Raw genomic sequence first — 16887 nt, 5'->3', positions numbered from 1 at the left:
GTTGAACACCAGACGGGCTGCGGCGTTCTGGATGAGTTGTAGGGGTTTAATGGCACAGGCAGGGAGCCCAGCCAACAGTGAGTTGCAGTAATCCAGATGGGAGATGACAAGTGCCTGGATTAGGACCTGTGCCGCTTCCTGTGTAAGGCAGGGTTGTACTCTGCGAATGTTGTAGAGCATGAACCTACAGGATCGGGTCACCGCCTTGATGTTAGCGGAGAATGACAGGGTGTTGTCCAGGGTCACGCCAAGGCTCGTTGCACTCTGGGAGGAGGACACAACGGAGTTGTCAACCGTGATGGCGAGATCATGAAACGGGCAGTCCTTCCCCGGGAGGAAGAGCAGCTCCGTCTTGCCGAGGTTCAGCTTGAGGTGGTGATCCGTCATCCACACTGATATGTCTGCCAGACATGCAGAGATGCGATTCGCCACCTGGTTATCAGAAGGGGGAAAGGAGAAGATTAATTGTGTGTCGTCTGCGTAGCAATGATAGGAGAGGCCATGTGAGGATATGACAGAGCCAAGTGACTTGGTGTATAGCGAGAATAGGAGAGGGCCTAGAACTGAGCCCTGGGGGACACCAGTGGTGAGAGCACGTGGTGCGGAGACAGATTCTCGCCACGCCACCTGGTAGGAGCGACCTGTCAGGTAGGACGCAATCCAAGAGTGAGCCGCGCCGGAAATGCCCAACTCGGAGAGGGTGGAGAGGAGGATCAGATGGTTCACAGTATCAAAGGCAGCAGATAGGTCTAGAAGGACGAGAGCAGAGGAGAGAGAGTTAGCTTTAGCAGTGCGGAGAGCCTCCGTGACACAGAGAAGAGCAGTCTCAGTTGAATGACCAGTCTTGAAACCTGACTGGTTTGGATCAAGAAGGTCATTCTGAGAGAGATAGCAAGAGAGTTGGCTAAAGACGGCACGCTCAAGAGTTTTGGAGAGAAAAGAAAGAACGGATACTGGTCTGTAGTTGTTGACATCGGAGGGATCGAGTGTAGGTTTTTTGAGAAGGGGTGCAACTCTCGCTCTCTTGAAGACGGAAGGGACATAGCCAGCGGTCAAGGATGAGTTGATGAGCGAGGTGAGGTAAGGGAGAAGGTCTCCGGAAATGGTCTGGAGAAGAGAGGAGGGGATAGGGTCAAGCGGGCAGGTTGTTGGGCGGCCGGCCATCACAAGTCTGGAGAGAGAGGGGAGAAAGAAGTCAAAGCATAGGGTAGGGCAGTGTGAGCAGGACCAGCGGTGTCATTTGACTTAACAAACGAGGATTGGATGTCGTCAACCTTCTTTTCAAAATGGTTGACGAAGTCATCCACAGAAAGGGAGGGGGGATTCAGCAGGGAGGAGAAGGTGGCAAAGAGCTTCCTAGGGTTAGAGGCAGATGCTTGGAATTTAGAGTGGTAGAAAGTGGCTTTAGCAGCAGAAACAGAGGAAGAAAATGTAGAGAGGAGGGAGTGAAAAGATGCCAGGTCCGCAGGGAGTCTAGTTTTCCTCCATTTCCGCTCGGCTGTCTGGAGCCCTGTTCTGTGAGCTCGCAATGAGTCGTCAAGCCACGGAGCAGGAGGGGAGGACCGAGCCGGCCGGGAGGATATGGGACATAGAGAGTCAAAGGATGCAGAAAGGGAGGAGAGGAGGGTTGAGGAGGCACGTGCACAAGCTCAGCTCAAGCTCAGTGAAATGGCTTTCTTGCAAGCTCTTATCCCAACAATGCAGTAATAATATTATTGTAGTACTATAAAATAACATAAGGTAGAACAAAAAAACACACGAGAAATTGAAATAAGAGAGGGAGATGGTATAGGAACCAGAGCTGGGGTACTGTGTGTGTGTCTGTGTCTCTGTGTGTCCACTGACCGACATTTGTGCTGAGTTAGATCAGTGTTCTGCTGAGCTTGTATGTGCTCTCTCTCTCTCTCGTATGTTCTCGCTCTCGCTCTCTCTCAATGTAAGGGCTTTATTGGCATGGGAAACGTATGTTAACATTGCCAAAGCAAGTGAGTAGATAGTAAACAAAAGTTAAATAAACAATAAATATTAACAGTAAACATTACACTCAGAAGTTCCAAAAGAATAAAGACATTTCAAATGTCATATTATGTATATATACAGTGTTGTAACAATGTGCAAATAGTTAAAGTACAAATGGGAAAATAAATCTGGGTTGTATTTACAATGGTGTTTGTTCTTCACTGGTTGCCCTTTTCTTGTGGCAACAGGTCACACATCTTGCTGCTGTGATGGCACACTGTGGTTTTTCACCCAGTAGATAAGGGAGTTTATCAAAATTGGGTTTGTTTTCGAATTCTTTGTGGATCTCTGTAATCTGAGGGAAATATGTGTCTCTAATATGGTCATACATTTGGCAGGAGGTTAGGAACTGCAGCTCAGTTTCCACCTCATTTTGTGGGCAGTGTGCACATAGCCTGTCTTCTCCTGAGACCCAGGTCTGCCTACGGTGGCCTTTCTCAATAGCAAGGCTATGCTCATTGAGTTTGTACATAGTCAAAGCTTTCCTTAAGTTTGGGTCAGTCACAGTGGTCAGGTATTCTGCCACTGTGTACTCACTGTTTAGGGCCAAATAGCATTCTAGTTTGCTCTGTTTTTTTGTTAATTCTTTCCAATGTGTCAAGTAATTCTCTTTTTGTTTTCTCATGATTTGGTTGGGTCTAATTGTGTTGTTGTTGTTGTCCTGGGGCTCTGTGGGGTCTGTTTGTGTTTGTGAACAGAGCCCCAGGACCAGTTTACTTAGGGGACTCTTCTCCAAGTTCATCTCTCTGTAGGTGATGGCTTTGTTATGGAAGGTTTGGGAATCGCTTTCTTTTAAGTGGTTATAGAATTTAACGGCTCTTTTCTGGATTTTGATAATTAGTGGGTATCGGCCTAATTCTGCTCTGCAGGCATTATTTTGTGTTTTTCGTTGTACACTGAGGATATTTTTGCAGAATTCTGCATGCAGAGTCTCAATTTGGTGTTTGTCCCATTTTGTGAATTCTTGGCTGGTGAGCAGACCCCAGACCTCACAACCATAAAGGGCAATGGGTTCTATAACTGATTGAAGTATTTTGAGCCAGATCCTAATTGGTATGTCAAATTTTATGTTCCTTTTGATGGCATAGAAGGCCCTTCTTGCCTTGTCTCTCAGATCGTTCACAGCTTTGTGGAAGTTACCACTCTCTCTCGCTCTCTCTCTCTCGCACTCACTCTCTCTCTCCTTTTTTCTACACACTTGCAGGGTTTGTGTGTGTATTCTGAATAACAGTCACTAGGAGCAGTGTGTGTGTGTGTGTGTGTGAATGTGTTCTCTATATAAAGGACACTGGCAGGGGGGTGCTACCCTGCAGTGGAGCTCGAGTGTCAGAGAGAGCCAGAAGCAGCAGCTGAAAAGAGCGAGAGAGAGACATAGAATAGAGTCCGAGAGAGAGGTGGAAGACTGCTGTTTCGTTTTCTGCCTGTGAGTAAAATGGACTGTCTCGTTGGTTGTGTTTTTCAATGAGGCAGAGTGTGCTATCAAAGAGAATACTAATCGATTTCTGTCTGTCTGTATCTGAGACTGTGTGTCCCTTCTCAGTAGGCCTACAGTAGTTGAGTAAGCCATTTCTGTCTTGTACCTGTGACGAAGGAAAAGCAAGACAGCATTACATAGAGACTGTGAGGTCAGATTTCTGCACACTGCTATTTTGATGTATTATTCCTCTAAAAGCAGATTTGAGTTTGCTCAAACTTGTGTTTGTCAGTTTGGGTGAATTACTCTTTTGGCCTCAGGTGATCTCTGGCTGCTGATCTACCCTGACGTTCTGTATCATCATGGTTGGTTGTCGTTAGGTGGAAGTGTACCGTAAAAGGTTAAGATTTCTGACCGATTGAAAATCTATGCGGTCTCCCATCTCCTCTACCCTCCATTTCAATGCAGGGTCCCATGTTTGTTATGAAGGTTACGCTCTCTCTCTCTGGCTTTGGGGTGTGTGTGTGTGTCCTGTGATGCGAGTCAGGAGACCGGTTATTAGGTCATCCTGTCTGGGGCTGACGGGATGCGATAGACCGGATAATGTTTATAAATCACTTTTTCTAGCACTCAAGGCAGGGCTGAGGGTGTGACAGGGCATCTATATGGAGTGGTCCTGGGATGGGATGCACTGTAGCCTACGTATTTCAGTTGTTGCATCTTAATAGTCTTAGTGGCGTGCTCTCCTGTTCTTCAGCTGCATTAGTGTGGGAAAACTGTGCAGATGAAAACGAATGCTTGGTGTCCCAACAGATCCACAGATGATGCAATCTCTATTGCACTCCAAACTGCCCTTTCCCACCTAGACAAGAGGAACACCTACGTGAGAAAGCTATTGATTGACTACAGCTCAGCATTCAACACCATAGTGCCCTCAAAGCTCATCACTAAGCTAAGGATCCTGGGACTAAACACCTCCCTCTGCAACTGGATCCTGGACTTCCTGACGGGCCGCCCCCAGGTGGTAAGGGTAGGTAACAACACATCTGCCACACTGATCCTCAACACGGGGGCCCCTCAGGGGTGCGTGCATGGCCAGGCACGATTCCAACACCATCATTAAGTTTGCCGACGACACAACAGTGGTAGGCCTGATCACAGACAACGATGAGACAGCCTATAGGGAGGAGGTCAGAGACCTGGCCGTGTGGTGCCAGGATAACAACCTCTCCCTCAATGTGACCAAGACAAAGGAGATGATTGTGGACTACAGGAAAAAAAAGAGGACTGAGCACGCCCCCATTCTCATCGACGGGGCTGTAGTGGAACAGGTTGAGAGCTTCAAGTTCCTTGGTGTCCACATCACCAACGAACTATCATGGTCCAAACACACCAAGACAGTCGTGAAGAGCCTATTCCCCCTCAGGAGACTGAAAAGATTTGCCATGGGTCCTCAGATCCTCAAAAAATTCTACAGCTGCACCATCGAGAGCATTCTGACTGGTTGCATCACCGCCTGGTATGGCAACTGCTCGGCCTCCGACCGCAAGGCACTACAGAGGGTAGTGCGTACGGCCCAGTACATCACTAGGGCCAAGCTTCCTGCCATCCAGGACCTCTATACCAGGCGGTGTCAGAGGAAGGCCCTCAAAATTGTCAAAGACTCCAGCCACCCTAGTCATAGACTGTTCTCTCTGCTACCGCACGGCAAGCGGTACCGGAGTGCCAAGTCTAGGTCCAAAATACTTCTCAACAGCTTCTACCCCCAAGCCATAAGACTCCTGAACAGCTAATCATGGCTACCCGAACTATTTGCACTGCCCCCCCCCCACCCCCACCCCATCTTTTTACGCTGCTGCTACTCTGTTAATTATTTATGCATAGTCACTTTAACTCTACCCACATGTACCTATTACCTCAACTACCTCAACTAGCCGGTGCCCCCGCACATTGACTCTGCACCGGTACCCCCCTGTATATATAGCCTCCCTACTGTTATTTTATTTTACTTCTGCTCTTTTTTTCTCAACACTTTTTTGTTGTTGTTTTTATTTTACATTTTATTTTTTAAATAAATTGTTGGTTAAGGGCTGTAAGTAAGCATTTCACTGTAATGTCTACACCTGTTGTATTCGGCGCATGTGGCCAATAAAATTTGATTTGATTTGTCAGCTTGCCTGTGTTTTCAGGCCGGCGCAGATGATCAGTGCAGATGAGAGAAAGGAGAAGAGGAGAGGAAGCCACTTTAGACTATTGAGATACTCCTAGTTGTTCCTGACCTGGACAGGGAGATAAGACATAGGAGCTAAGATACAGGTCATATAGATAGATAGGATAGGAAGCCAGTGTACAGTATTATGATTTTTCCTCTGATAGGTTATGGGAGAGGGGAAGGGGTGCTGCATAGGCATCTTCAGCAGTGGGTGGGGTGGATGAGTTTGGGCATGGGACTCTGTCCTCTGCTCTGAATCTCAACGGTCACCTGATGTTGCATTCATAACAAAGTGGGAAGGTGATATTTACCAAATTTGACTGGGAAAAATCCAGTTGGACGGCCCTCCAACTGGTAATTACTAGTGGGAAACTCGTCTATCATCCCTGAGCTCTGAGTTCTTTCACATGCTGAAATCTGACATCACGTACTTAGGAAATTATCTCGATAAAAGTATTTTTGACAGTTAAATGCAACAACAAAACATGATTTAATATGGTTTTTGAACACTATAATTTGTTTACAAGCATGATAGCTGTACTTTTATTTTATGGTTGACTTGTTTGCCATTAGCCAATTAGCGTTTCTCAATGAGTTCAAAGCACGTGAATGCATCCAACTCGTATTTACGACTTCACAACTGGTAATTACCACCTCCCCACTTGGCTATGAATGCAGCATGAGTCTCTACTTACAGTGTCACTGATACTCAGGGTGCCTCTAGTCGAAAGTTACTTCCTCTCATCTGCACTGGCATTAAAGAACATGATGAGAGAGGGAAATGTACACTATTGAGATGCACTCTAGTTGTGTAAGGCGATGGTACACTCTTAGAAAAGAAGGTGCTAAGTAGAACCACATAAGGTTCTTCGGCTTTTCCCCATAGGGGAATCCTTTTTGGTGCTAGGTAGAACTCTTTGCAGAGGGTTCTACCTACAATCCTATATGAAGGGTTATTCCTAGAACCCTCTATAAAATGGTTCCACCAGCTTTATTAGCCTTTAAAATTAAACTATTTATGACAATACAACCCTTTTGTATTGTATTGTATTGTATTGGTTCTAGGTTCTTCCTAGAACCCTCAATGAAGGGTTCTACCGAGAACCCTTTTATCTTTTAAGGGTTCTTCTTAGAACCATCTATGAACGGTTCCACCAGCCTTATTAGCCTTTAAAATTAAACTCTGACAATACATGACATAGTGTATATCATAAGGCCTTTCTTTGAGGGCTTAGTTATATCCTGACACAGTGGTGTTAGGAATCTCCTAGTTTACAGAGCAGGTGTTCTTAATGTTTTGTACACTCAGTGTATATCATAAGGCCTTTTTTGAGGGCCTAGTTATACCCTGACACAGTGGTCTGAAACTTCTGCTTTACAGGCCACATCAATAAAAAAAAGCTTATTCAGATTCAGAATATTTCTTTGTAGATCCCTTCTTGCCATCCAAATAAATCTTCTTGCCTTTCAAAGAACCCTTTCTTCCAAAAACAGTTATTATGATGAAAAAGGTTCTAGGTAGAACCCTTTGCCTTACTAATAATCCTAGTCTTCCAAAAAGGACTCTTCAGATGAAAACGGTTCTTGGTAGAACCCTATCCCACCAAATAACCCTTTTTCCTAAGAGGGTACGATACATCAGTGTCCCTAAGTAAACTCCATACACCCACAATCTATTCACTTATAAAATACCCTCTCAATACAATTTTAAGTAATCTGTTGTACAGTAAGTGTACCGTACTTGCAGAAGAATGGCTGCACAGTGTTTCCCTGAGAGAACCTCTGTCCAGTGAGACCTCCCAGTGGCTTAGTCTAAGCCCTCTATTCAAAGGACTATGCAGAAACTGATCGCAACATAAAAGTTGCCCAGCGATGGGTACCCAGGCAACCGCTCGTTCTGTGCTCTGTGTCAGGGGCATCCACAAAGAAGTGGCATAATTAATTGTAAAGGTGTGTGTGTGTGAGAGAGAGAAAAAACAATACTACTACCTTACTCCGATGCTGATCTGCTCATAATACCATAGCTGGACGACTCGCAACCAACAGACACAGAGGATCTATGTTTTTTACCAGCCGATACTGTAACAGTGGAAACTAAACTGCTGACATCAATAAATAACCAACCTGCCGTGCTGGATGTACTCGGAGTCGAACTCCAGGTTATGAAGGAGAGACTTGAGATGAGTCACGAGAAAATGTTGACACTAGAGAAGGAAACAAAACAGCTAAAAGGTTCTGTGAAAACCATTCAAACAAAGATGCCGTTGATGTCCAACTCGAACTCCAGGAAATGGAGGAGAGCTTTGAGATGAGTCACGAGAAAATCGGGACACTGGAGAAGTGTATACAACTTATCCAGAACGCTGCAGCCCGTCTGGTGTTCAACCTTCCCAAGTTCTCTCATGTCACCCCGCTCCTCCGCACACTCCACTGGCTTCCAGTTGAGGCTCGCATCGACTACAAGACCATGGTGCTTGCCTACGGAGCTGTGAGGGGAACGGCACCTCCTTACCTTCAGGCTCTGATCAGACCCTACACCCAAACGAGGGCACTACGTTAATCCACCTCTGGCCTGCTAGCTCCCCTACCTCTACGGAAGCACAGTTCCCGCTCAGCCCAGTCAAAGCCATTCGCTGCTCTGGCACCCCAATGGTGGAACAAGCTCCCTCACGACGCCAGGACAGCGGAGTCACTGACCACCTTCCGGAGACACTTGAAACCCTACCTCTTTAAGGAATACCTGGAATAGTATAAAAGTAATCATTCTACCCTCCCCCACCCCCATTTAAAAAAAAAAGGTGGTTGTCCCACTGGCTATCATAAGTTGAATGCACAAATTTGTAAGTCGGTCTGGATAAGAGCGTCTGCTAAATGATGTAAATGTAAGAAGGACACCAAACAGCTTAAAGGTTCTGTGAAAACATTTCAAACTGACATTGATGTGTTAAAAAAAGAGAACGAGTTTCTTTTGGCTAAAATTTCCTGGTTCTTGGTAAAGTTCATGATAGTGCCACTTGGATTGGAACTGGTGCTATGGTCAGATGACATGAAAATATAACTCTTTGGCCATGCACACCAGTGGTGGGTTTGATGTCGAAAAGAAGGATGCATATGCAGAAAAAAAGTACCTCATACCTACTGTCAAATATTGTGGTGGATCTTTGATGTTATGGGGCTATTTTACTTCCACTGGTCCAGGTCAACGGCATCATGAACTTTACCAAGTACCAGGACATTTTAGCCAAAAACCTGGTTGCCTCTGCCAGGAGGCTGAAACTTGGCCGCAAGTGGATCTTCCAGTAAGACAATAACCCCAAGAAATTGTTAATTGACCACAAAATCAACATTTTGCAATGGCCATCTCAGTCTCCGGGCTTGAACCCCATTGAAAACCTGTGGTTTGAATTGAAGAGGGCGGTCAATAAGTGCAGACAAAGGATATTAAGGATTTGGAAAGATTCTGAATGGAGGAATGGACTTAGATCCCTCCCAATGTGCTCTCCAATCTCATAAAACATTTTAGAAAAAGGCTCAGTGTCGTTATCCTTGCAAGGGGAGGGTGCCGGAGTAGTATAAAATAATATAATTTCCCCATTCTTTTAGCATACAATATAGGTCAGTATTTGTATTATTTATAATAATAAATAATAATAATATGCCATTTAGCAGACGCTTTTATCCAAAGCGACTTACAGTCATATTTATCAAGGGTGCCAATCATTTTGGACCTGACTGTATATAATAGTGTGTTATATTGTGCATTTCCCTGTCATGTAGGCACCCCACCTACTCCAGTCATGGCCAGGAATCTGCTGAAGAACCCAGCTGGGGAAGGTATAAGAACATACAGTATCTGCCTGTCTGTCTGCTGGTCTGTAGGGATAGGTGAAAGCCCATTTCCGATATGCATTCTCTAAAGTGCTTTCAGAGGAGGCCTCAGACTGTTGAGATGGTGTCTGCAGAGAGGGACTCAACACTTCCCTCCCAGATCAGATGGAATTCTGGGAGCTGACAGAGAACATAGGGAGTCAATGGCAGGTGGAGTAGTTGCCAGGAGACTAGCCACTATTTCGGTGACGATGGAGTGACCAAATACTTCAGCACCTTCTGCGAGTGAGTAACTGAGCAAGGGAAAAAAGCTTTTGATAGACTAGAATGGTCAGATCTCTTGGAACATATGGGAATTGGCTCCAATTTCATAAATATGATTAAAATACTATATGCCAATCCCTCAGCTATAGTTATAACAGGCAATATCTGCTCTGCTCCGTTCAGAATCACTAGAAGCAGCAGAAAATCACTAGAAGCAGCAGACAAGGCGATCCAATTTCACCAGTGCTATTCTTATTATCCATGGAACCACTGGCCCAGGCAATTCGTCAGTCGGAGGAAATAACACAAATTTCCCTCAAATCTACTGATCACTTCATCTCATTATACACAGACAATATTTTACTATATCTAGACAATGTATCTCAATTGCTCCCAAAAGCACTGAAGATCATAGATAATTCAGCTTAATCTCAAGTTATAAAATTAATCTAACCAAATCAACCCTACTGCCTCTCAAGACCCCATCTCTACTTATGGAATCCCCAAAATTTCCCGTTTTAAATATTTGGGAGTAAATATATTTCCTGGGAGTAGATATATAACCATTTCCCAAAACTTTAACAGAATGCTCAAATCAATTCAACCCGACCTCAGCAGAAGGAATAATATCCCATATTGGCAGAATATCTATTGTCAAAATGAATATATTGCCAAGGCTGAATTTCTGTAGTTCAATGCTTCCCATGGCTCCCCCCTCTGGCTATTGGGATAAAATTCATAGTGCGGTTTCAAAATATATGGCAATGTAAACGATCCCGGATAAAATTAACACATTTACAAAGAGGGAAAGACGTAGGAGGACTATCCGTACCAAACTTTAAATTGTATTTCCAAGCACTAGCATTTCGCCCCATCCTAAATTGGTTTAAACATGATTATTCTGCCCCCTGGCTGAGTACACAATATGCTGTCTCCTATTGCCCTGGAAGAGGTGTTCTTCACTGATACATCCCTTAAACAATGTTAACTACGCTTTGGTATTTCTATTTGGCACAAAATTGAAAAACAATGTAACTGGGAATCAAAATGGCATGCTCATACTCCATTATTTAATTTGTCTTGCGATCTGGAGGGCAGACTTTTGCATCCCCCCAATGGTCCAAATGTGGAATCCATACCCTTACCAATATCAATGGCAGTAATGGTTTGAGAATATTCCAAGATTTGAAAGATACATACACAATACCTAGGAAACTTTAAAATATATATATTTACAATTTAGATCAGCTATGCTGGCCTAAAGTGTCCCTTGGGAAACCCAACTATTGAACCATCCAATGATGGGATCTATAAATAAATTATCTGATGGGGTACCTGTAACAACCCCTCTGAAAAAAAAAGACAAAACTAAATAAAAATGTCCAATTCACAATCCTCCTCTCTAAAGTGTGTAATGGTTCAGTCCCCCTTATGGATTTAGAAGGAATTTAGTGGTGTAAGAAATATGGTGGAAACTCCCGTACACCAATCAATGCTTTTAAAACCATTGTGGGGTGTGAGCAAGTGCAAACTTGGGAAGGTTAGGAAATGAGAAGTTAGGAATGCAGTCACAGAGTCCATCTTTACCACCAACATAGAGCGACTGTAAGTGTGCATGTGCAAGAATGTACAGTTGAAGTCGGAAGTTTACATACACTTAGGTTGGAGTCATTCAAACTCGTTTTTCAACCACTCCACAAATTTAACAAACTATAGTTTTGGTAAGTCGATTAGGACATCTACTTTGTGCAAGACACAAGTAATTTTTCCAACAATTGTTTACAGACAGATTATTTCACTTATAATTCACTGTATCACAATTCCAGTGGTCAGAAGTTTACATACACTAAGTTGACTGTGCCTTTAAACAGCTTGGGAAATTCCAGAAAATTATGTCATGGCTTTAGAAGCTTCTGATAGGCTAATTGACATAATTTGCGTCAATTGGAGGTGTACCTGTGGATGTATTTCAAGGCCTACCTTCAAACTCAGTGCCTCTTTGCTTGACATCATGGGAAAATCAAAAGAAATCAGCCAAGACCTCAGAAAAACAATTGTAGACCTCCACAAGTCTGGTTCATCCTTGGGAGCAATTTCCAAATGCCTGAAGGTACCACATTCATCTGTACAAACAATAGTACACAAGTATAAACACCATGGGACCACGCAGCTGTCATACCGCTCAGGAAGGAGACGCGTTCTGTCTCCTAGAGATGAACGTACTTTGGTGCGAAAAGTGCAAATCAATCCCAGAACAACAGCAAAGGACCTTGTGAAGATGGTGGAGGAAACAGGTACAAAAGTATCTATATCCACAGTAAAACGAGTCCTATATCGACATAACCTGAAAGGCCGCTCAGCAAGGAAGAAGCCACTGCTCCAAAACCGCCATAAAAAAGCCAGACTACGGTTTGCAACTGCACATGTGGACAAAGATCATACTTTTTGAGAAATGTCCTCTGGTCTGATTAAACAAAAATAGAACAGTTTGGCCATAATGACCATCGTTATGTTTGGAGGGAAAAGGGGGCTGTTTGCAAGCCGAAGAACACCATCCCAACCGTGAAGCACGGGGGTGGCAGCATCATGCTGTGGGGTTGCTTTGCTGCAGGAGGGACTGGTGCACTTCACAAAATAGATGGCATCATGAGGAAGGAAAATTATGTGGATATATTGAAGCAACATCTCAAGACATCCGTCAGGAAGTTAAAGCTTGGTCGCAAATGGGTCTTCCAAATGGACAATGACCCCAAGCATACTTCCAAGGTTGTGGCAAAATGGCTTAAGGACAACAAAGTCAAGGTATTGGAGTGGCCCTCACAAAGCCCTGACCTCAATCCTATAGAAAATGTGTGGGTAGACCTGAAAAAGCGTGTGCGTGCAAGGAGGCCTACAAACCTGACTCAGTTACACCAGCTCTGTCAGGAGGAATGGGCCAAAATTCACCCAACTTATTGTGGGAAGCTTGTGGCAGGCTACCCGAAACGTTTGACCCAAGTTAAACAATTTAAAGGCAATGCTACCAAATACTAATTGAGTGTATGTAAACTTCTGACCCACTGGGAATGTGATGAAAGAAATAAAAGCTGAAATAAATCATTCTCTCTACTATTATTCTGACATTTCACATTCTTAAAATAAAGTGGTGATCCTAACTGACCTAAGACAGGGAATTTTTACTAGGATTAAATGTCAGGAATTGTGAAAAACTGAGTTTAAATGTATTTGGCTAAGGTGTATGTAAACTTCCAACTTCAACTTTATCTGTGGGTGTTTGTGTGTAAGGACATCTCTCTGTCTCTATCTCTCTCTCTGTCTCTCTCTCGCTCTCTCTCTCTCTCTCTCTGTGTGTGTCAGGCTGTCTGAAGAGGCAGTTGGTTGACCTACTGGCAGATGGCTACGCTCCTGAAGACCTCGATGCCCAGCCAGCTATCACTGTGGGAGACTGGTAAGACATACAAATACCAGCGTTGAGGTCAATTCCATTTAAATTCAGAAAGTAAACCAAATTCCAATTCCACATTTTCCTAATTGAAGAGAATTGGAATTTGAGTTTGAATTTCAGTGTACTTCCTGAATTGACTGGCATTGAAATGGAATTCACCCTAACCCTGACAGACACACAGGCATGCACGAATCACTTAGGACAGCCATTTCAGCTCAGCTAACACCAACACTGTGTGTGTGTGTGTGTGTGTGTACAGTGGGAGGACATACTGAGTCTGTTAGATGAGAATGAGGAAGTTCTTCAGGAATTTAAACCAGAACCAGTCACCCTGGACCTAGATTCTGATGACTGCTCCTGGAAACAGTTATTGTGGGAAAGCTCAATCTCATCACATCCATTTCTCCTCGTTGACTAATTTCCAGGTGAGCCACACTTTCTCTGACTACGGTCCCGGCCTGCGCTTCATCTCGTTTGAACACAGAGGACAGGACACAAAGTACTGGGACGGCTGGATTGGAATCAGAGTCAGCTCTGTTATTGTAGAGGCCTGAGAGAGGAAGTGGCGGGAGGTATGGAGAGGAAGGGAGATGAGGAGAGGGAGGGAAGGAGAGAGGAGAAATACAGGGTGGGAGTAAAGCAGTATAAAAAGGAGAACAAATAACAAGAGAAAGGAGTTGAAGGGGACCAGAAATGCCCAGTGCACCATCCTTACATACAGTAGCAGTGGGTGGATCAAAAAAATCAAGCATATTATACAGTAGTATCTACTAAATAGCTGCTTTGGAAACGTATGCAACCGGGAAAGACCTGCAAGCTTGGACCCTTAATGTTCAATAACACCGTAGCAAACCATTACAGTATACAGGGGAATTATTATTTGACTGTAGCTTTATAAACACATAGTGATGAATGAGTTGTCAATGACTAATACACACGTACTACTAAATGAGAGAAGGTGAGTGAGCATCTACTAACTGCTACCTCTGCACAGACACACTAGGGCTCACAGTTTTTCTTGGTGGTGTTGTCATCAGCCAGGTTGCTTTTCTAGGGTGAGTAATGGCTCATTGCAGGGTATTATACATACCTAGGTTGTTGTAAACAATGAATAGAATGATGGTAACTTCTCACAGATTAGGATTGTAACATGCATTATTTTGATCAGAACTTTATAAAATCCACACTAAGGTATCACTAATCAGGTTATTTACTATGCAAATGAGTCGCATTGACTAAATAAAACCCATCATCAATCAATCAAGGATGTTCCTCTTCTGTAGTATTACATTTAACTGAAAATCCATGTAGGTAAATCATATAAGGCAATCATTGCAAGTAATTGCCATAAAATGTAATTCCATTGTAAGAGGAGTTGTTAGACGTTTTTGCAATCTTCTCTCCCATTCTCTCCTTTCAGGGTCAATGCATTCACACGCACTCACACACACAAACGCACACGCTCGCACATACTATTTTCCGCTGCCAGGGTACATCTGTGTGGAACACCGTGGTATGCATGCGTGCATATGTCTACGTGTGCGTGACATGATGATGGAGTCACATATTGAAGGGGAGGAGAGGCATTTATAGAGCTCTGTAAAGCTGTCATCAATAAGGGGAATAGGAGTGATGAGAGGAGATGGGAGAGGTGACAGAGAGAGAGGGATGAGAACTGATTCCACTGGCAGACACTAGAGGAAGACACCCAGATCTGACCCCCGCCAGAGACAGCTGTCTGTATGGAGTGAGATCACGCACATCGATAGCAGGTGGGGAGGAGAGAGAAAGAGGAGAGGAGAGACAGGGGTTGGGTGTTTTTAATGTGATCAGACATCTCTAGCTGTCAATGGCATAGTCCTGCCATGCTCACTTCTTGGGGCACGTAACGTTTCTGTCTTAGACAAGTCTAATAAGTATTTTATTAAAGGGATAGTTCACCCAAATTATGCATTGGTTTCCTTATCCTTTAAGCAGTCAAGGTAAGGTATGACGTCAATACATGCTTTGGTTTAGTTTCCCTGGCACCGTTTCCACATGCTAACGTTTTAGCAGTTGTGGCACAAATCCAATTCAAGTCATAGGACCGATATTAGCATTTTTTGCACATCATGCTAAACACACAAATGCTAAAACGTTAGCATGTGGAAAGAGTGCCAGGGAAACTAAACTAAAGCATGGATTGCTGTCATACCTTGTCCATAGACTGCTTACAGCACATGTTAAACTAATTCCATGGAGGGCAGAGTGTATGCGGGTTTTCACTCCTCCCTTGTACTTAATTGATTAACTAAGGTCACTAATGAGTCAAGAACGCTCCTCTGGTTGTCTAGATCTGAATTGAAAGGAAAAAGAAAAAACCCACAGACATGGAATGAGTGACACCCCTGGCTTACAGGATAAAGAAACCAATATGTAATTTTGTAATTTGGGAGAACTCTCTCTTTAACCATATTAAAGGGTCTTCAAGTGTGACATATGTGTAGCTGTGTCGATAAACCTCAGATCTAGAGACCTACATCTGAATCAAGTTAAATTGGTTGAAGTCAAACACCCAGTACACATTTACAAATCACCACAAGGTTTATTAAAACCATGCTTTAAAAACAACAGAACAAAACGACAGTGTATCAAACGTTGACTTACAGAACGATAAAGGTGGTACAGCATCTTAAGATTTTCACAATAATAGCAGTGTAGAAGTGGACAGATAAAACTAGGATACAGAATTTGGACTGAACAATATCAGAGTTGACATACATTGAGGGAAAAAAGTATTTGATCCCCTGCTGATTTTGTATGTTTGCCTACTGACAAAGAAATGATCAGTCTATAATTTTAATGGTAGGTTTATTTGAACTGTGAGACAGAATAACAACAACAAAATCTAGAAAAACCCTTGTCAAAAATGTTAAATTGATTTGCATTTTAATGAGGGAAATAAGTATTTGACCCCCTCTCAATCAGAAAGATTTCTGACTCCCAGGTGTCTTTTATACAGGTAACGAGCTGAGATTAGGAGCACACTCAAAGGGAGTGCTCCTAATCTCATTTTATTACCTGTATAAAAGACACCTGTCCACAGAAGCAATCAATCAGATTCCAAACTCTCCACCATGGCCAAGACCAAAGAGCTCTCCAAGGATGTCAGGGACAAGATTGTAGACCTACACTGTAATGGGCTACAAGACCATCGCCAAGCAGCTTGGTGAGAAGGTGACAACAGTTGGTGCGATTACTCGCAAATGGAAGAATCACAAAAGAACTGTCAATCTCCCTCGGCCTGGGGCTCCATGCAAGATCTCACCTCGTGGAGTTGCAATGATCATGAGAACGGTGAGGAATCAGCCCAGAACTACACGGGAGGATCTTGTCAATGATCTCAAGGCAGCAGGGACCATAGTCACCAAGAAAACAATTGGTAACACTACGCTGTGAAGGACTGAAATCCTGCAGCGCCTGCAAGGTCCCCCTGCTCAAGAAAGCACATATACAGGTCCGTCTGAAGTTTGCCAATGAACATCTGAATGATTCAGAGGAGAACTGGGTGAAAGTGTTGTGGTCAGATGAGACCAAAATTGAACTCTTTGGCATCAACTCAACTCGCTGTGTTTGGAGGAGGATGAATGCTGCCTATGACCCCAAGAACACCATCCCCACCGTCAAACATGGAGGTGGAAACATTATGCTTTGGGGGTGTTTTTC

The 16887-nt window shown here is 43.7% G+C and overlaps 2 long non-coding RNA genes across 2 annotated transcripts; both read left to right on the top strand.

Annotated features, from left to right (window-relative positions):
- Positions 1-3244: 3244 nt before the first annotated feature.
- On the top strand, positions 3245-9763 carry LOC121575329. The gene is made up of 3 exons (XR_006661510.1): positions 3245-3442; positions 9423-9479; positions 9565-9763. It is a non-coding gene; the product is annotated as an uncharacterized LOC121575329 (long non-coding RNA).
- Positions 9764-13083: 3320 nt separating this feature from the next.
- LOC123481086 lies at positions 13084-14442 on the top strand. The gene is made up of 2 exons (XR_006661509.1): positions 13084-13185; positions 13608-14442. It is a non-coding gene; the product is annotated as an uncharacterized LOC123481086 (long non-coding RNA).
- The last annotated feature ends 2445 nt before the right edge of the window (positions 14443-16887 follow it).

This window comes from Coregonus clupeaformis, chromosome 10, assembly GCF_020615455.1.
Source record: "Coregonus clupeaformis isolate EN_2021a chromosome 10, ASM2061545v1, whole genome shotgun sequence".
NCBI lineage: Eukaryota > Metazoa > Chordata > Actinopteri > Salmoniformes > Salmonidae > Coregonus > Coregonus clupeaformis.
This window is presented reverse-complemented; position numbering and strand designations above follow the sequence as displayed.